Source organism: Pyrus communis, chromosome 8, assembly GCF_963583255.1.
Source record: "Pyrus communis chromosome 8, drPyrComm1.1, whole genome shotgun sequence".
Taxonomy (NCBI): Eukaryota; Viridiplantae; Streptophyta; class Magnoliopsida; order Rosales; family Rosaceae; genus Pyrus; species Pyrus communis.
In genome coordinates, this window is record NC_084810.1 from 20,495,589 (window position 1) to 20,517,900 (window position 22,312).

A 22,312-nucleotide genomic window follows, 5' to 3' on the forward strand; every position below is an offset into this window, starting at 1 on the left:
TTGTCAGAATATTTCATTCAATGATGCACCACCCGTTAGTCTTAGATATGGTGTAGTTGTACAATTCAGCAATTTTTATATTTTATTTAGAGTGGTGTTATTTACACACTCATTTTTACTTCACATGTGCTTCTTGTTAATTAAATATTTCCCATTTGATATTCTTCTATTCATTCGATTCACCGGCTGAAACTTGAGAATGGTGTGTGATAGGTAAAAATAGGTGTTTGGATGACACATCCTTGTTATGTTGTATTGTTACCGGTCTTTAAGTTTATTATATGTCACTTTTTAATGCTACTTGTTCTTGAAATCAGGCAGTTTACTTTTTGATCCATGTTGTTTCAATGTATACATTTATTATTTCGACAAAAAAATGTATAAATTTATAATAACACGTGTATTTATTTGATAATACTAAATAATTATGTGACAGTCACATTTTAAAATAAAATTTTAATATATAGTATTTTATGATGTATTTTTTAATGTCACTATTTTACTATGTGGCAATTATTTATGGTAAAGGTTGTGCATTTTTTAAACACATGACAAACGTTTCTTAGACAATAATAAAAACAAAATCAAAACTTAGTGGCATGTGAAAATATCTTCCACTTTAGACTATAGACCCCGTTGTTTTATTCATCCATGCATTCGAAGTCAATTGTCTTTGGTCTAGCACATAGGTTGAATTTTATGTCATTTCTGCATTTGGTTCAATTGTCTTCGTCAAAATAAGTTCAATTGTTTTAGTCATTCACGCGGTTGCAGATGGAAATGGCAACCATCCGTATGATTACATTGAACACTACTTCAAGCTTAATATAAGTCTTGATATTCTTGTCTTTTAGTACTGATATTCTTGTTCCTGACGTCCATCAACCACCACTTGAGATATATAGTAAAGGATTTTGTCATCAGGTCTCCGGCGATAAAAAGAAAACCCAAGAGTCAAGAGGATAAATCTAATGGAAGATTTCAAACAATGGAGTGCGGGTTTATGTGCTTACTATGGTTAAGTTTAGAATATTAAAATTATATTTTGATCACGCATTTTTGCTTTTGGTAATAACCAATTATGTTTTTATATCTTTTCTTTGGTCGGTTTCAAAATAGAAGAATAAGTCAAACCTTATTGGTTACGTTTTGAACCTTTGCATACATCCGCTTTATCTTTGGACTTGCGGTTATTTTTTTTCTTTCAACATATTAGCTAATCCAACTGTAGTTGAAAGTGCAACATGTTTGTACTTGGAGCGACGTGCATAATATGTACCAAATGATTTCTACTTTCTAAATTAACATAATAATAAAAGACCAACTGAATAAGATAGTTTCAATTCATATTATATAACAATAGCTTCTTGCTACACGCCTACGACGTGTGATAATTGACTTTTTTAATTGTTTTTGTGACAGCCCGTTCCGAAAATTTTAAAACGTACGCGTGAAAAGATGATTTTGCCCCTATTGTGATTTTTTTTCGTTGTGTGTATGTTTTTGGGTTTTTGTTGGCATGTTTTAGGCCACACACACACTAACCTACACCCCATACCCTTTCCCCTATCCCTGCACCCTATCCCGAGCTCCCTTTCCTTCCCATTTTCCATCCAAACGTACGGACACACACACAAACCCATGAAATCTTCACAGATCGAAGAAACAAAGTACATATCCATGCTCGTGAGGTCCATTGGAGTCTAACCATACCCATTTCAGGTAAGGATACCTTCGTTTTCACGTCGAACTCGGGATACTCGATTTTTGGTACTGTTCATGCACACGTAAATTCTTATGTTTTTGGGAATTTCAAGCTTGTAGGAAGCTTGGTGAGGTCCCTAGGAGGCTCGGGGTGGTTCGTTTGAAGGTTTTGGACGTCGGGATCACGAGTTTCGAGGTTGGCCGGAGTTGGGGGTATTTTCCCGGCTAGATTTCGTGGATTTTAGCACTTGAAAGTGGTATGATTTTGTTCCTCTCGTTGTAAGCTTCAATTTGGTACCAATTTTGTGAAATTTGGTTGAAAAACGAAGAAGATAGGACGATTTGAAATTTTCCCGATTTTCCGGCGCCGGAGCCTCGCCGGAGAAGACGACGGAATATTCCGTCAGTTTGGACGGAATATTCTTAACGCCATTGACGGAATCCGTTAAAGTTAACGGAATATTCCTGACGGCGTTAACTGACGCCGTCAGTGTGCCAGGCACGTGCTTGCGCGTGGTCGGCGCGTGTGGCCGTGCCTTGGCATGTGCGTGGGGGCGCGTGCGACGGTGAAAATTATTTTAAAAATATGGGGATGTTCCTGAGGTTGAGTAGATCACGTTGGTGTATTCATACACCCCATTTGAGCATTGTATGAGAAGTTATTTCTTAAGTTTGGTTATGTGCTTTAAAATTAACGTTTTTATAGTTGTTTCGCATATAGGTGAATCTTATCCCGAGAACGAGCGTGGTCACTCGAGGCAGGGGGGTTACGACCCTTCCACTTACCAGTGAGTGGGCTTTTGGTTTTCCGTATATACCTATATACTTACACTTTTCCCAGAAATTGATTTAGAACGTTTATTCGTTATATGCCATGCCTATAGTTTTGTCGTTGTTTATGCATTGTTAATTGTTTATATATATGCATGCTTGGTGCTGCGGACGTACAGGTAAGTGTCAGGTGAGTTGAGATTTATGTTTACTTTCAGTAGTGATTTGAGATGCCTAGATAGCTCATAACCTGCACCCCCGGTGTTAGTGCTCCCGCCCAGAGTTGGGCACAGTCCTTCACGTGATGTTCACCTCCCGCACCACACGCTCAGCTTGGATCCAAGTTAGGTGCACAGTCCTGTCGTACAGACCACTTTAGGTGGTTCCGACTCGTAGGTGACCCGCGATTATTCGCACAGCCTTCACGTGATCGTAGCACTTGAGCGTATATATATGTTACACCCAGGCCTGTCGTACAGACCACTTTAGGTGGTTCCGACTCGTGTGCAGGTCTAATTAGTGAGATTGAGATTTGAGCTCTAGATTCAGCCGTACAGGTCACGTTAGGTGACTCCGGTTGACAGATTATATGATTTTGATGTGTGATTACCTGAGCACTTGCATTTTACTTTGAGGTTTTGGCATAGCATATTCTCGAGCATGACTTATATATATATATATATATATATATATATATTTATATATACTCTATTTTCTGGGAAGTATACAGGTTTTACAGCGAGGGGTTAGAACTTATTTATTAAATGGTTTTTCGAAAAGTTTTGTTTTTGCCCACTCACGCTTTTGTTTTGCGCCCCTTCAGGTTTTAGTTGGCTAGCACGTTTGGTGGTTTCCCTGAGGATTTCCCCCGGCATATCTGACAGACGATCACCAGTGTAGGACCATCTTCGGGTGTACTTTTGTTGCGTCGTTTTCTCCTGGACTGCATTAGGCTTTTATACTCTGAACTTAGCGTCGCACTTACACTTGCACTTATTGTTATTACTTTATGTAAGACTAGTTTTTATTTATTCGTACTATTTACATTGTTATTCTATTAGCTTCCGCAATGTGCACATGGTTATGTCACTTCCACGTGACGGCCGGCATGCCCTGATCTCGATCGGGGTGTGTCAGTTTTACTTTATTTTTTTAATTTTAGATATTATTGTTTTTTATTAAAATATATTTTAAAAAATTATGAACGTAACTACTCACATTTTTTTTTTTTTGTGATTTTTTTTAAATCCTAAAGGGAGAAGGGTAATTTGGGTATTATGAAGGCTTCACCTCTTTTGCCTTCTCCCTTTATATATATAGATTTTATCAGTTAGGTACGTACCAATAATATAACCATTACATACCAAACATCTTGTACGTTATAAATTAATATTATTTCATGAACTATACGATCATTTGATGGTTTAATACCAAACGTTTCATCAGCTGTTTCTAAATTAACGTACCGGTTAGGGTCAGTTGGTAGTTTAATACCAAATACCATTACTCGAAATAACGTAAAAAGACATACCAAATAATTGGTACATTTCAAACGCACACTATAACATTTCATTAGTTAGGTACTTTTCAAAAATAAAAAATTCACGTACCAAAATTTTGGTACGTTTTAAATTAAGGCTTATTATATTAACACCCCACATATTATTGAATAAACCTCACATACTTAATACACCTCACATTTGTTTTTTTCAATTAAAAATTATCTTACTACACCCCCACATACTTTCCTAAAATACCCTCACATACTTATAATACTCATTTTTAATTTTTATAAATTAAATTGACTTTAGAGTATAAAACTCTAACATCCTGTGTGATTGATGTGGAGAAAAGAAAATAGCAACTTGAGAGGCGCCAATTGAACGAAATGAGTTATATTGTAGTAATTAACCATTGAATGGAATGAGGTATGTTGCAGCAATTTACCATTGAAAATAGTGAGAACTTCCTAAGAGAGAAGCCTTCAAATAATCGGGTTTTCTGGGAATTGTAAATAAATATTAAGCTTCAATCAATCAATAATAGGCTTGGGTAGTATAGTTTCCTGGGAAACCACTAGCAGATATGTGGGACTAATCTCCTTTGAAATCGAAATCAAAGAATAAAGTAACGCATATAGTTTGGTTAGGGTTTTGTTTAACAATGGAGAGTGAGAGGTTTTGATAGTTGAAGAAGATAAATACTAGGTTAAAAGTGATTTTGGGTGTGTTTAGAATTTTTTTTATTTTAAAAAAGCTAATAAGGTCGAAATTGTCATTGCATAATAGGGTACATAAGTCATTTAACATTAAATTTTAATGTGGGTTGCATTCAACATTTTGTGGAGTGTTAATAAAAAAAGCCTAAATTAATATTATTTCATGAACCAAACGATCATTATGTGTCAACATAATTAATGTACTAAATTCCTAGTACGTTCCAAATTTGCAGACCTCAAGTACTTATGTAACTTATCAACTCATTGTGCAATCACTTGCAAATACATAGTATTAGTCATCCACTTATCAAAACGTACCAATCAGAGCCAATGGACAAAAAATAAAAACCTTCGACTTCAAAAGATGATCAAAACAACACACCTAACCAAAATCTGTTTTGTTAAATGCTAGCAGGTCATGTTATGTAGGTACATTAAAATAGGTTAATTAAAATACACACGACACCAAATTTGTAAAAAAATATTTAATCAAATTATTAAAACAAATGTTTAGTCTAAAAAGATTAAAAAAGAGGGGCTATATTAAAAACCCAAAAGTTTACTCCATAATTGATTTCAGAACGGAAACGGGAGGAATTACAATCTTTGTATTTATTCTCCCAATTAATCATATATATACTTTCTATTTACATTAAAATAGGTTAATTAAAATACACACGACACCAAATTTGTAAAAAAATATTTAATCAAATTATTAAAACAAATGTTTAGTCTAAAAAGATTAAAAAAGAGGGGCTATATTAAAAACCCAAAAGTTTACTCCATAATTGATTTCAGAACGGAAACGGGAGGAATTACAATCTTTGTATTTATTCTCCCAATTAATCATATATATACTTTCTATTTATACAAAATGTAAATGCAAAACAAAGATTAAATAGGGAATTAAAATAAATTTTGGGTTCGATAACATTGGGTTGAACCTTTACCACAATGACAAAAATGAATTTTGCCTATGCACTTAATGCGGGTTCGATTCTCACCAATTCCCTTTTCCCTTAACATTTAACCATCTAACCCACTAACGCTATTGTTTGTCCAAAAAAAGAAAAAGAAAAAACAAGGGTACACCAAGATCATCTCAAAGGTAATTAAGGCTTCGAGATAGATAACTAAGGGATACCTCCAGGATAATCCTTTTGGCAAACCCAAGAACTTGTGACGAAAAGTTTATTGAATAACAATGTATTGTCAATGAGGGCACCCAACGCAAGATTGGAATAGTGAGAACCGTTGCCCCTCGTTGCAAGCGTCTGGGATCACCTTGTTGCAGCTCTTCTTTGAAATTAATAGTGCCATTAGATGAGAACTAAACTTTGGATACGAATGTTGTTTGATTTGAAGTGTTTCATATCGAAACCCAACATAAACACACGCACAAAGAGACGTACCTGTGTCTTGATCAGAGTCCTTAAATATGTCGTCCAACAAAATCGAATTCCTCCACTGCTGTGTTAGAGCAATATTAAAAAATATGAAAATATTTATGTCCATTGCTTATTATATGATATTATAATTTCTAATATTGAATGAAAAATTGTTATTGTTGTTAGATGTCAATTAGTGAAAACTATATATATTTGGTTGTTTTGAATAGGTGCCAGTTTTTGTCAAGTGGTGGCACTTTACACAGGTTGCAACTTATACGTAACCTTCATTGAAAACTTATACGTGCATATATTCGAAGGTATCATATGGTTAAAGCCAATAGACATATAAGTTCTCAAAAGGTGCATTGAGTTTTATATAAACTCAAGCACTCCAATCTTAGAAAGATAACTAAATAAAGAATTAATGAGTCAACTCTTATTCTTGAGAAGTAAAGTGGGGAAATCCTATTTTTCTCTTCGTTTGTCAAATTCCAAGTGATGGTTGGAAATTATGTATTATAATATGAATTTATTATATTTAATTTTTGTGTGAATGAAAAATAAGAGTTAGGTTGTAGTTGAATTCAAGTTTATGATTTGCATCTGTTCGTTGGAACTTTAGGCAACAATTACAATGTTTCAAAAAGGATGGCTTGAATTCTATATAACCTCAAGCATTCCACATGTCTAAAAATCAAGAGTATAGTTTTCTCCAATGTCTTTTATTCATTGTCAGTCAAATTCTGAGTTGTGTCCTGAGAGTACGGAATATATCAAGTTCGCTAGAGTGCGAAGATTGAAGTGCTTCGACTTCGGATTATAGATTTTTGAATCCTGGGAGACAGACGTCTATCGAACTACAAGCACAAGGGTAGGGGCAAAATTATGTCTTTAGGACATTATATTTATGCAAGCCTCAATCTCTAAGTTTGTTAGTATTTCTGACTTTCTTCATAGTTGTTTATATTAGCTTTATACATTACTGTGATTTTCTTCGTGATTATTAAAGGGGAAGAAGAATTAGAGGGGAAGGCTTCTTGGGCTCTTGAAAAAGCCATGATAGCAGAAAAATATGAAATCACTTTTTCATTGCTAGTGTCTAAAGAGTATGAAAATTAAGGCTAAATTATCTCGGTTGGCAAATAAATAAATTTAGGATAGTCTAGCCGCCCCTTTATTTTTGTTAATCATTCAATTGCAATTGAATTAAATTAACAGCAAGTCATGATCAATGTCTTGTTCAAGCAATGCACACACCTCACTGTTGTTGTCAAAGATCAGAGAAAGAAATTTGACACTATCAATTTAAAGTTCTCCATATCAAACACCCAAGAGAAACAGGATAAAAGCTGTGCTGCTAATAATTTAGCGGAGTTCGATAGATACGAGTTTAGACTCTTTAGAGATTATACACTTTCTTTTTTCAATCAAAATGCATATTTCATTAAACAATTAAGCAAGGGATACAACCAAGCAAGAGCCTCCTCCAATAGACGGTAAGCTCCCCATAGCTTGTACAAAAAGTTGCGAGTGAGGAAGACGACAACATTACATCCTCGAGGTCGAGGTATCCCTTCTTTCTGTCTCATGGTCTTTCCTTCTTTTATAGAAACAATTTTGGAGAATAGGGAAAGGGATCATCTCCTGATCCCTTCCACCAAATTCTCTCTATCAAACAATCCAGACCTTTGAAATTTGATCTAACGGTTAAAGTTATTATAACTTTTAAAGTGGACCCCTGTTTGTAGCTGTTTGATCAATTTCAAGGGCTCGGATTAGTTGATGGGGAGAATTTGATGGAAGGGATCTGGAGAGGATCCCTTTCCAGAGAATAGAATCCTCCTTCAGGCATATGAAAAAATAATATACAATTAATATATGAGAAAATCTATCTCTACCATTTATTGAGACATTTTATGATAAAACTGCACACCTAACAATAAGTGGTAAAGTGGGAATAATATCAACGATGTTGATGTTGGGCCATGGTAGACCTATAAAGTTTGTCAAACAACTATACCAAACTACCAAATAATATTTTCCAATATTGATTTTATAAGAGAAGCACGCTACTGTAACCAGTCTCAAAATTGTAAAACAGGATCGAAGACCAATTTTTGTTAAATGTCGAAGCTAAATCTTTATCAATGAGATGAATATGATCAGCAATTTCCAACAAGAAATTGAGTGATTTAAACCACAATTGCATTCGGAAATTTGTAACAGAAATAGACAAAAATATGAAACTGTTCTGTGCAGCATAAAGAGTAAAGCATATCTCTCATCTCAGATATACTTTGAAACAGAATTCAAAGATAACTGAACCAACTACACAGACAATTCATAGAGGGCTTATTGACCATGATCTCACTGATCCAAACAAGCGATATGATCTCACTGATCCAAACAAGCGATTATGTACATATCTATTTTCAAATATGACGCGTTTCAGGTGCGGGGGATGCTGCTGTGTGGTTGCAAGCCTCAGCTCGCCTTGTTGCAGTACTGCTGTCTGTTAACCATGCAAATCCATGCCAAAATTTTGGATAAGAATGGTGATCGATTTTAGAGAAAAACAAGAGTATAAGTAAAAGTATAAATGTGAGACACACCTGCTTCTTGATCAGAATCCATAAATATATCATTGAACAAAACCGAATTCCTCCACATCCTAAACCTCAATATTCTCCTTGTTACTGGTCCATGAGAGAGAAAGTATGTTCTTGGCATCAACTCGTATTCCAAACGCTCAAAACTGACAGATGCAAAAGAAGGAGTTGTCGTGTCTTGTTGGGTAATCATCTTCTTTTCTTTCTCATACACAAGCTGGATACCACACTCCTTTCATTCAAACCATGCTCTCATAAATATGGAAACTTTCAATTCGTCACCACCCTTCAATTTATTCTTCAAATTCCAATGGCTTAAGAATATCATGTCTTCGAATGACCTGGATCGCCGAAGCATGATGGGTCATAGATAAACTTCACACCAGTGCTTTTGTTGCTAACTTTAGTGATTATTGGACTAATTATATCACAATGATAACCAGGACAAAAAACCACCATCAAAACGTGTATAAACAGAAGATATTCAAGCCGCGAACCCGTTGATTAGAAGTAGAAGTATTGGAAGTTGTCACTTGTACTTTAGGGCACGGATTCATGGATTCATGCATGGCTGAGTTTGATCTCTTAGTGACATGTTGTCAACTCCTTAATTCATGGAGTGGATATTTTGCTTTCCAATGTATTGTGTAAGGATCTCAAGTATGGGTTGGCATCCTCACTTTAGCTAAGTTATGGGCTAAAGTGATGGTCTTAACCCTACTCTTGTGTCTTCCATACCTTGTCTTGTCCCTTACCTTCTTTCCTTATTTTATTCTTCTTTTGCTTCTCTCGGAACTAGGGCAGGTTCTTAGGGTTGATGTTTTGTTTCTCCCGGGCATCCCCGTGTTGTGTTTCTCTATAAGAGTGTTCTCACTCTCTTGTAACAACATAAGAAATATACAAATCAATCTTTGAAAAGCAACATGGTATCAGAGCAGGAACTTTAACCTGCTCCTGCTATACTGCTTTCCAAAATTCTTCAATCTCAAAAATGTCGCAAGAAAATCCGGCAGCTTCAACGGCGGATAGCTCCCCGGAAGTTTCCTCCGTAAATATGCATGAAGTGGATGTCAACCCAAATCAAAGGTTAAGCTCAGTCGTATTGAATGAGTTTAATTACTTGCCATGGTCGAGAGCAGTGTCATTGGTGCTGGGTGGTAGGTCCAAGTTAGGGTTCATAAATGGAAGCATCAAAGTTCCTGATGCTTCCTCGTCAAACTATGAATCTTGGCTGAGCAAAGATCAACTTGTGATGTCATGGCTCTTAAATTCCATGGAGAGAAAATTAGCTGAAATTTTCAGCTACTCAGAATCTTCTTATCAACTATGGGAAGCAGTCAGGGAGAGATGTATGGCAGCCAAAATAATGCTGCTCGAGTCTTCCAATTGAAAAAAGACATCTCCGATTTACAACAAGATGGGAAGCCATTCGTGCAACTCTTGGGAAGTATGAAGACCATGTGGAACGAGTTGGAAACTTATCAACCTCATACGACAGATGCAGCGTTGCTACGAAAGAGGGCAGAAGAAGACAAGATCTTCCAACTCTTGTCCAGTCTTGACTCAACATATGAAGATCTTCGATGTCACATACTCATGAACACATAACTACCTTCCTTTCCAAGCGTGTGTGCAACGATTCAACGTGAGGAAGTAAGGAGGAAAGTCATGAACATAAGTACTATGCCAAATGTCCCGGAGTCTAGGGCATATGTAACTAACGAAAGAAGGTACAAAGGAAAGCACCCTCACCTAAAGTGTCAACACTGCAATAACACAGGTCATGTTAGGGACACATGCTGGATTTTACATCCAGAATTAAAGCCAGACTTCATGAAGAATGTACCAAGGGTGAATCGTACCCCACATCGAGCTAATTTTGCATCCACCTCCTTCTCCAATAAGACAGATGCATTCAAGAATTTCACAGCCAACCCGACAGAACTCATGAATGAGTTCCTGTCATTTCTACAAGGCAAGAAATGAGGTGATCAAAGAGACAGTACCAAGGGCATGGAAGAAGGAACATCAACAGCAATGCTTGGCAAGTTCACAGGTTTTTTGACAGACACAAATCCTGTGCCCCAAGAAGACATGCCAGGTATTATGAAAGCCTTTAAAACTGCACTAAAGTTAAATATGTTGCATGATTTTTGGGTTATAGATTCGGGTGCCACAGATCATATGACCAACCTTGTGTCTAATTCTCAAAAATTTGAAAGATTGACAAAACCATCTCAAGTCTCAATAGCAGATGGAAACCAAGTAAAGGTTTTAGGAAAAGAAAAAATTAGGTTGATGTCAGATGAACTCGAGTCTGTAGCTTTGTATGTCCCTTCCTTTCCATTTAAACTTCTATCTGTGGGAAGGATCACAAATACCTTGAATTATTTAGCCATTTTTTCTCCTCACAATGTGATTTTTCAGGACTGTGTCACAAAAAGGACGATTGGTGAAGGGTTTTACTTAGACGGTCTCTATTACCTGTCAAAAAGCAATCCCAGAGGTCTTCAAACCAAGTTCGAATCCACTCATGATGCTTGGTTGTGGCATCAACGTTTAGCACATCCTTCCTCTCCCATTTTGTCAACTTTGTTTCCAAATTTAGGAAAGGATGATATGAGTTGTGAAACCTGTCACTTGTCTAAAGACACTAGATTACCCTCTAAATCTTCTCTTTCTAGAACAAGTAAGTGTTTTGAACTTGTTCATTCCGATGTATGGGGACCAACTAGTGAATCGTTTGATGGTTACAAGTTTTTTGTGATTTTTGTGGATGACTTCTCTCGGGTTACTTGGTTGTACTTACTAAAGTCTAAGAGTGAGGTTATAGAAGTATTTAAAGATTTTCATAACCTTGTAACACAACCACTTTTTATCTCAAATACAAACCTTGCGATCTGACAATGGCACCGAATACATGTCCCATATCATGAAACATTATTTAAGTGCTCATGGCATCATGCATCAAACGAGTTGCGTTGGAACCCCTCAACAAAATGGGGTAGCCGAACGTAAAAACCGAGATCTTCTTGAGAAAACAAGAGCACTGATGCTGCAAATGCATGTATCTAAGAGGTTTTGGTCACAAGGTGTTATGACAGCTGCATACATCATCAATAGGTTACCTAGTCGAGTCTTGGAACACAAGTCCCCCCCTAGAGGTCTTGAAAGGAAGAAAAATTGATGTCTCACATCTTAAAGTGTTTGGTTGCATCTGTTTTGTGCATGTTCAGTCTCAACACCGAGACAAATTGGATCCCAGAGCTGCTAAATGTCTCTTTCTTGGTTATTCATCTACTCAAAAGGGATATAAGTGCTATAATCCCCAACTAAGGAAAGTGATTGTGTCCAAAGATGTTAGATTCCATGAAACTAATTCCTTTTTTAAACCAAGTGAAAACATAGACCAAGGGGATGACACCCTGGACCTGTTTCCATTACCAAGAATTGGATCTGAGGATTTACATCACGAAGAGCTCAATCTCAGTCATGACAACACAGACACTGATCTTCAAGACCCTCAACCAGATGAGTTCATACAAGATGAAGGCAGTGAAAACCAAGACAACCCTCCAAATGTTGCAGAAGGGTTGCACGAGAGTGAGCCTTCTCTTCCAGCACCCCGACGCAATCCCCGGCGGGATAGGCAGCCTCCCAACCGGTTTCACGATTTTGATATATACAAACCAAAGCATCCAATATCAAGTTATGTATCATATCAAAAAGTGACCCCCTCGCATGCAGCCTTTCTTAACAACATCTCCAGTTACAGGGAGCCTCAAAGTTTCCATGAGGCTAACCATCAGGCAGTGTGGCAGAAAGCAATTAGAGATGAACTCAATGCTCTAGACCAGCACAACACCTGGAGCATCACCAAACTTCCAAAAGGAAAAAAGGCAGTGGGATGTAAGTGGATCTATAAGATAAAATTTCATGCAGATGGCTCAATCGAGAGGCATAAAGCCAGGTTAGTGGCTCGAGGGTTCACTCAAACATTTGAAGTGGACTATAAAGAAACATTCGCGCCAGTTGCAAAAATGAACTCAGTAAGGGTGTTGTTGTCTGTTGCTGTCAATAACGGTTGGACTATGTATCAAATGGACGTGAAAAACGCCTTTCTTCACGGTGATCTCGAAGAAGAAGTTTACATGCGATTGCCCCCTGGCCATCCTCAAAGTCAGGTCCCTGATCTGGTGTGTAAGTTGCATAAGTCCATTTATGGACTGAAGCAATCCCCTCATGCTTGGTATGCTAAACTAAGCTCAGTTCTTCACAGTGCTGGTTTCAAAAGAAGTGGAGCAGATTCATCATTGTTCGTACGTACTGGAGCTGGTGGAAAGTTAGTTGTGCTGATTTATGTGGACGACTTAATAATTACTGGTGACAATGCTTCTGAGATCTTCAAACTCAAACAGTCATTACAACAAAAGTTTGCAATCAAAGATCTTGGGGTGTTAAAATATTTTCTTGGGATTGAAATGGCATCCTCTCACAAGGGTCTATTTCTCAATCAACGAAAATATGTCATGGATCTTCTCAATGATGTTAACATGAGTGAGTCAAAGCCTGCCACCACCCCTCTCGACAACAAGCTCAAACTTACAATGGGCGGAACTCCCCTCTCCAATATCAGTTCATACCAGAGGCTTGTTGGTAAGCTAATCTACCTAACTATCACCAGACCCGATATCTCATATGTAGTGAGCATTGTCAGCCAATTCATGCACAATCCTTCAGTTGATCATTTGAATCTTGTAAAGAGGATCTTACGTTACTTGAAAGGATCTGTGGGACGTGGCATTCTCATGACAAAGAATGATCCCACTCATATCATGGGGTACTGTGACGCAGATTGGGCAGGCAATGCTATTGATCGCAAATCTACTAGTGGTTATTGCACCTTTGTTGGTGGAAACCTGGTCACCTGGAAGAGTAAAAAGCAAACTGTCATTGCCAGATCAAGTGCCGAAGCTGAGTATCGTGCAATGGCCTCAACAGCTTGTGAATTAATCTGGCTTAAGGGTCTTCTAAGCGACTTAGGGTTTTCTGCAACTCTTCCTATGTCTCTATTCTGTGACAACCAAGCTGCTATGCATATAGCTTCCAATCCAGTGTTTCACGAACGAACGAAGCACATTGAAGTTGATTGTCATTACATTCGGGAGCAAGTGCAAGATCAAGTAATTCGGACACACTACACCAAAAGCTCTGATCAACTGGCTGATGTTCTCACAAAGCCCTTGCCTTCTCATCAGTTTCAGCGCCTCCTGTCCAAGCTTGGATCCATCAATCTTCTGGATCCAGCTTGAGGGGGAGTATTGGAATTTGTCACTTGTACTTTAGGGCACGGATTCATGGATTCATGCATGGCTGAGTTTGATCTCTTAGTGACATGTTGTCAACTCCTTAATTCATGGAGTGGATATTTTGCTTTCCAATGTATTGTGTAAGCATCTCAAGTATGGGTTGGCGGGTTGGCATCCTCACTTTAGCTAAGTTATGGGCTAAAGTGATGGTCTTAACCCTACTCTTGTGTCTTCCATACCTTGTCTTGTCCCTTACCTTCTTTCCTTATTTTATTCTTCTTTTGCTTCTCTCGGAACTAGGGCAGGTTCTTAGGGTTGATGTTTTGTTTATCCCGGGCATCCCCGTGTTGTGTTTCTCTATAAGAGTGTTCTCACTCTCTTGTAACAACATAAGAAATATACAAATCAATCTTTGAAAAGCAACAAGAAGGCACGGTAAAAGATACTGAAAAGCCTCAACTTCTATGGCTGAACTGGCCTGGCACCACATTCCCAAGAAGAAACGTGCTAAATATCCCATATTCATATAGTCCCTATGCATACAACATGTCATACAAATCAGAATCCTAGTCAAGTCTTATCTTCCATGTGATGTTTGTTTGTGTGTGTGTGTGTTTGTTTGTTAGAGAGAGAGAGAGAGAGAGAGAGAGAGAGATAGAAAGACAGAGAGAGAGGCACCTGAATGGGATACATCCTTATCCAATCCTCCAGCCTCAAAATCCTAGGCAGACATGCACTCCTACATGGGAAGATCATTTGGATGGTTGCCGTGGGATCCAAGTTATACAAACCCAAAAGGTGGATGAGTTCCATATCAAATCTTTCAATGGGTTCAAACTTGTACGTGTATTCAATTTCAACTAGGTTAGGGTTATAAAAGCATAGGAATTCAAACGGTATGCAGGAACTCGATTGAAATATTACTTTCTCAAGTAATGTGCAATCAAACACACCCAAGTATGTTACCCTTGGTAGCTCTGCAAGTTCTTTGAGCATCTTGCAATTGGAAAAGATGAGTTGATCAAGACCTGTAAGACCTTGGACGCAATCTGGTAGACCAGAAATTAGATTGTTGCTTAGGTCTAGTAACTCCAAAAAGAATAGGTTACTAAAATCTTTGGGAAAAGAATCATCAGAAAGATTGCAACTTGTGAGCTTTAAATGTACTAAACAACGTGGTAAAGAAGCCCAAAAAGTTTCTGGATTTCTCCTTAGGCGTGATTTGACCTCCCCAGTGGTAGTTATTGAAATATCAGCCACATCTAGCACTTTTAGAGATTCCATCATCTTCAACTACGCTGGAAATGGATCCAGATTTAAGCAACCAGAAACAATAAGTGTATCAAGTAATTTCAGTGCAAAAACATTCCTTGGAAGCTTCATAATCTTTATGCAATCTTTCAAATTCAAGTAAACCAGTCTATTTAGCTTTCCAATCGAATCATGGATATCAACCAAGCTCGGACAATCTTCAAGAATAAGTCTTTCCAAATTTGGAACCAGCGAGAAGTTACCAATTTCAGTTAGGCTATGGGAATGACTTAGGTCAAGGGTCTTCAATGAGGGAAGGTGCTGTGGAAAAAAGAAAAAAACGAAAAGTGTCTAAAGTTTAATTCTTAGAAAAATCCAATTAATCATAAAACACCTTTTCACAAAAGAATGCATAAGCCTGGAGTAGCATACCTTTCTTCCCTTCAAGACTTGTCTCAAGTCTGTTTTCCGGTTGAAGACTTGCGTCAAGTTACTCTGATGCATTTCAAGATAAACCAAGAACTCCAAAGGAAAATCACTGGCTATATATTTCAAAGGAAATCCAAGCCAACTCAACCATCTTAACTCTTTCGGGAGTTCATTATACGATCCCTTGAACTGTACATGACTAAGCTAGAGTAGTCTTAATTTGTTCATCCTTGCAAATGCATTAGTGTGCAAGACTATCTCATTTGAATTTCCTGAAAGAGTGCTTGCCGAGAGCACATGCATGTTCAACTTAAGACCTTCAATGGAATCTGTACCCTAAAAGACAGAAAGTAAAAAAAAAGATACAGTTTGATAAGTAAAACAAGGATGTATGCATTCCCAAAAAGAGTCATATACACACACACACATATATAAGAGGAGAATAGTTCTTACACTTTTTGATTTCAGTACATCAAAAGAATCTGACACATCTTGACCCCGAGGTCCTGGGGACATCGAGATGGTCACGTGTTGGCCGACACCCGAAGGGTGACGAAAGCCATTTAATTTGAACAAAAGCTGAGAAAAAAACTAAAGCATGCAATAGGGGCTAATTACACAAAATAAAAGTTCAACTACTAAGTATTGAAAATTAGGAAAATACATAACACTTCCAGAGTATAAGTCTATTACAGAATACAAACAGAAACTAAGATAGAGAAGTGCTATTACAATAGATGTCGAAGCAGAGAGAATATAGCACAATATCACTGGTATGGGAATGCCCCGTAGCTCAGATCGTATTCCTCGTTCATAGGTCCTGAAGGGAGCGCAAAACAAACATGAGTTGACCAAGTTGATATATAAATATAGTAAACAGTTATCAACGTACTAACCCCCAGGTTTTATGAAAACACATATATTATGATAAACATAGGTTTTCCGAAATCTAGCATGCCATGTAATGTCTCAAATCATAATTTGTATAAATAATAATCACTAGTGAATGTCCGATAACTCTTTAGGCCCCATGCCGGCTCCCCGTCTCTGAGCAGATAGTCAGAGGAACACACACTACAGGCCCCATGTTGGCTCCCCGTCCCTGTGCTAAATAGCCAGAGGAAACACACTTCAGGCCCTATGCCAACACCAAACCGTCGCCCGGGACGGACCGGATCTATCCCTACGTCCCGTAGCAAAAAGGACCACTATGTAAGTACAAAACCAATGAACATACATACATTGAAAAACAACTTCATAGTATAAAGTCATCCATCATTTATACTATAAAGAAGTGTTCTAAACATGTTCTAAATATCATATCGTCATCCATCGGATATTCTATAAGAACATGGGTTATAGGAAAAATAGTAACAATTCAAAATAGCATCAGTAAGCATATTATCTCAAAGCGTTTCATAAAACATAATTGTGAAATCATGCTTTTCTATGTATGCATTTCTACCATTAAAATATGCATTTTTAGAAGGGGTCCACTCACCGTACACCGTTGGTGCAAGCCGTACCAAACAGGAATAACGGAATCACTGCTATGAATTGTACCTATTCACACAAATGGTACCTTCAGTCAAACTCTACTTAAACAATTGAATTTAGGAAAACGGACATCAGAAATGGGTTCAAGCCGTCGAAATTAGCCTAGAAAGGGTCCCGCACGAAAACCCAAAAAGTCAACCCCGAGGTCAAAGTCAACGGTGGTCAAAGTTAAAAGTCAACGTTGACCGTTGACTGGGTCAACAGGTCATGGGTCAACCCGTCAGTCAACTCGGGTCACCCGGATTAGGGTTTGAGTATTGGATCCGGGTTTGGGCCCTAGGGTTTGGGTTAGGAAAATGGGTTTAGATTTTAGGTGGGCTGGTTTAGGGCTTAAACAACACGGGCCCAAAGACCCAAATAGAAAGGGTTTTGGGTTTGCTAACACGGCCCTAAGGCTTTTGGGTCTTAAAAGAAATTAAATAAAAATAAAAAGGAAAAGGGTTAGGGTTTTAGGCTGAAACCAACACAGGCCTAAGGCCCGTGGGTGGAGAAACGGCCTGAAGGGCTTGGTGCGAACCGGAGAAGAACGTCGGAGCTTCTATAGCTCCGGCCAACTGTAAACATGCACTCTAGACCCCGATCTAGGTATCAAAATGAAGCACTAGACAAGAGGAGTATTTTTATACCTTTGGTTCGTCGTAAAACAGCTTGTGGTGGTCGGAAAACTCCTCAACAACCACGAAACTCGTCAGAGATGGGTATGCCTTCACCCGTGCCGATCTAACTCTAAAAACTTGGAAATAACGAGCTCAAACTCAGTAAAACACATTCAGGCAACAACTAACACGGATAAAGGGAAAAATCAAAGCTTACCAAACAGGAAAAAACAAAGGAAACTCGCCGGAGAGTTCTTGGTTCTTACTTCCTCACGGCGACGAGAACAAGGGAGAGAAAGATGAGGTTTGATGGCGATGATGATGATGATCTCCCTGAGCAGGTGTAGCTATAGGTGCGTGTGTATGGTCACGGTGTAGGAGAAGGAGAGAGACGAGAGAGTTTCGAGAAAGGGAAGAAAGGGTGTGCAGAAAAAGAGAGAAGAAAGAGAAAGAGAAAGAGAAAGAAAGAGAAGGGGTCACGGCGGGTAGGGGACAGAAAGAGAAAAGAGAGGTGTGTTGGGGTACTGCCACGTGGCAGCTTAGGGATAGGAACAAATCTCTTTTCCCGATCCTGATTGGGTGAAAAATTAAGGATTAAAGTGATAATTCTATAAATTTTTAGGGAGAAATACAGAATTACATTGATAAGCAGGGGCGGGTGTAATAGAATCCTTATCCCACCATAATCGACTGCATTTCTCAGGATCCTTTGATTCTAGGCGAACAATTTCTCTGCCCATTGAACAGATCATTTGATGCATCTTCACCACTTTATCTTCACCAATTGTTACCAAACATCTATCCACAAGATATTCAATGCCAACAATTGTGAAGAAATCACATCCATCTAGTATTCTAACAATATAATCCTTTTCCTTTCCGACAAAGAAACATGCCATATGTAGGAACAAACTTTGGTCGTGGTTATCTTGTAAATCATCGTAACTTATTCTGAGCTTTTCAAAGACTCCACATCTATTAATTTCTTCAGTGTACTTTCCCATACATCCATAGCTCGTCCTGATAGATAAGAACCCAAAGTCTGAAGAGCTAATGGAAGTCCTCCACTTCGGTCTGCTATCCTTTTCGAAAGTTTCATGTAACCTTCTATTGGTTGATCTTGTCCAAAAGCATGCAAACTAAAGAGTTCCAGTGATTCATCGACATTCAGACACGTTATGAATGTTGTAGATGGATAATTCACGTTCCCTTAGCAATTGTGCATACCTAGTTGTTATGATTATTTTACTTCCTGGAATAAACCAATCTCGTCTCCCAAATATTGCTCTAATTTGGTCCATATCATCCACATCATCGAGAACAAGGAGAACTCTTTTACAGATTATGGCATCTCTAAACTTGTTTATTCCTTCGCTAACACTATGTACTTTCACTTTTCTTCCACTCAAAATAGGATGAAGAAATTGACTTTGTAGTTGCACTAAACCATTCGGTTTCTTTGAAGTTTCCCTGACATCTTCAAGGAAACAGCTTCCTTCAAATCTTCTATGGTTTAAATTATAAACAAACTTTGCAATGGTTGTCTTTCCAATTCCCCCAATCCCGTTAACTAAAACTATGCCAACATCGGTTGATCCATCGTTTAACCATGAATTAATATTTTGAACTCGTGAATCAATTCCAATCAGGTAGGGTGCAACAGTAAATGGTGTGCGCATGCGGCTTAGTTTATCATCAATCACTTTAACAATTTTCTTGATAAACTTTGACTCGTACCTAAACATTAGAATTAAAACAAAAAATAAATCAAATTACTTGACATGTCACACATGTTTCAAAAAATTAAATTACAAGGTTGAATGCAAATAATAGGCCAATGTTATAAAATGTTCAAACAATGAATGAATGCTTACAACCAGATAAGTATATCGACAACACAGGAAACCAAAAATAGTACATATTCAAAGGGAATTTAGCTGATATTGATTAGTATATGTGAAAATACTTTACTGCACATAGTTTATGAGCTTTTGATAGCAAAATATTTAAATTATCAGAAAAGGCTTGCTAAGACATGAATTAGGACTAACCTCTTAACAAAAGTAACTAGAGTTGCAGAGAGAAGAAGAAGAAAGCAGTGCAGAGAGTATTGAAAGATTAGAGAGAAATTAGAAAGAAGATGAAAGATGTTGTATTGATAGAATGATTTCTGAATACAAACATTAAGCCACAATGAGCCTTTTATACCTCTCTAGTAGCCTAACAACCTTTCTTACTCTGTAAGCTACTAATAACCATCCTAACAAACTTTCAACAGTAATATTGATGACATGGCAGATTATGTGGCATTTCCTTGAGTCAATATCAGTCAACTTCCCCCATCAATCTCAACCAGGGTAACCGAGTTTGAGATTGAAACAATGTTGAGTGAACGTTGGACTGTGGAGGCCTTTAGTAAGAACATCGCCTGTCTAGTCATCGGTAGGTAGATAGTCAACCAACAGATCACCATTATGCACCCTTTCTCGGACAAAATGATAATCCATATCAAGGTGTTTAATTCTTGAATGATATACTGGATTAGCACTAAGTGCTATTGCTGACATATTGTCACAGAATATTGTTGGTTGAATAGGTAATGCAACCCCCAAATCTTTCAAAAGCAACCGAAGCCATGCCACATCTGCTGCAGTATGTGCAAGAGCCTTGTATTCTGCCTTTGAAGAACTTCGAGAGACTGAGGATTGTTTCTTTGATTGCCAAGAGATTGGATTTCCCCCAAGATAGACTACATATCCAGTCACAGATCGTCTTGTGTTCAAATCGGCCGCCCAATCAGCATCAGAGAATGCTGTTAAATGAATATCAGTATCAGCTAAATATGTAATTCCACATTCTGCAGTGCCTTGAAGATATCTAATAATCCTTTTCATAGAAGTGAGATGTACATCTGTTGGAGCAATCATAAATTGACATACTGAATTCACAGCATAAGCCGACTAAGTAATTAATCAAACGTTAAACATCACTATAGAACATGGCTAGTTAGAAAAATGTTACCCGTCAGCTTGATTTGCTCGGACCATCCCTGCTAGATCTGCAACTTCTGCAAGTGCTTTTTTCCATTGGTTTATCTTGTTGGATGGTTGACCATGTTTTTCGTGTTTGGCAAATGCTTCTTCCACGCTTCCTGTCTGCTTCCTCACATCTGAAGGATCAACAGCGTAGAAGACTGGTAAAACTACATGGTTTGAGATCCTCTTGCGTTTAAGTATCATGACAAGCTCGTCAAGGCACCATCTGGAAAATGCGTAGCTTCTGGAAAATATGATGACAGAACTTCGTGACTGTCGGATTGCTATTTCAAAATTTGGCTTAATATCTTCTCCTCTCTCAAGTTCTTCTTCATCTCGAAATGTGGAAAACCTTTGTCAATAAAAGCTGTGTAGAGATTGTCAGTAAAAGTCTTTCGAGTGTCTTCGCCACTGAAACTCAAGAACACATGATAACGATATCGAGATGGAGAAGAATTGGAAGACGAGGCTTCCCGAGCCCTAGAGGAAGCAATGATCACAGACAATTTCAATCACTATTTCATTTCTGGTAGCTCTTGGTTTCCTACTTCTTATACAATTGTTTGCATGTAACAGATCGAATAGCAGAATAGCTGACTTCAAACATAGTTGATCTTAGATAGAGTTGACTTTCTAAAGGCAATAGGCCACGACGAATTCTTGGCCAAGCAAATAAGATACGACGTCTCTTTGTTAAAGAAATAATTGTGGCTGGTATTGTCTTGATGGGTCAGCTGTATTTTATTTATTATTATTATTCTTTTTTGAGGCCAGTTTTTCTGTCTTTTTAAAATGTCCATTGTGTCCTTGAATCTATTTAACTGAAATGAAAACATATAAACACGTCCAACTGTTGAGAGTATAAATATCAAATCGAGCAAAAAATGAATTTTGCATGTGTTTATAAATAGTTGGTTCATTCATATGATCAATTGGTTTTAATGAATCAGCTGGTTTTACTGTGAAACGTAAATAAGAATGGACAATAATTGTGGCTGGTATTATCCGAGTCATAAAAATCTGTGTTCCCGTTAGCGTTAACGTATATGACAGGGAAAGCCCTATAAGCCCTGCAGACATCCAGAAACTTGTTCCATGTTAAACACCTATAAACACCCTGAAATTCAAGATGTATTGCTCTAATACATCAAAATCCTTGGGAAGTAAGATAAGTAAGGTACATCAAAATCCAAAATAGTTAAATCAGATGAAGCCTGTAAAAGTGGAGATATCGAATGGCCGTGATAACAAGTGATTGAAATTCAGTTAGCAGAGTTCATAAGTAGCATTTTGACTACTTATTCGTATCAAAATCCGGCCAACAGTGTTGAGTCAAAGAACAGAATTGGGGCCTTAAAGATAGCATCGATGAAACCCGAGACAAAGGCTTTCGAAGCCTTCAATCCCATATGAGCTGTTGAAAACGACCTTATTAAATATAC

At 37.8% G+C, this 22,312-nt stretch overlaps 1 pseudogene; it reads right to left on the reverse strand.

Annotated features, from left to right (window-relative positions):
- Positions 1-8,425: 8,425 nt before the first annotated feature.
- On the reverse strand, positions 8,426-21,379 carry LOC137743107 (disease resistance protein RPV1-like; annotated as a pseudogene).
- Between the last annotated feature and the right edge of the window lie 933 nt (positions 21,380-22,312).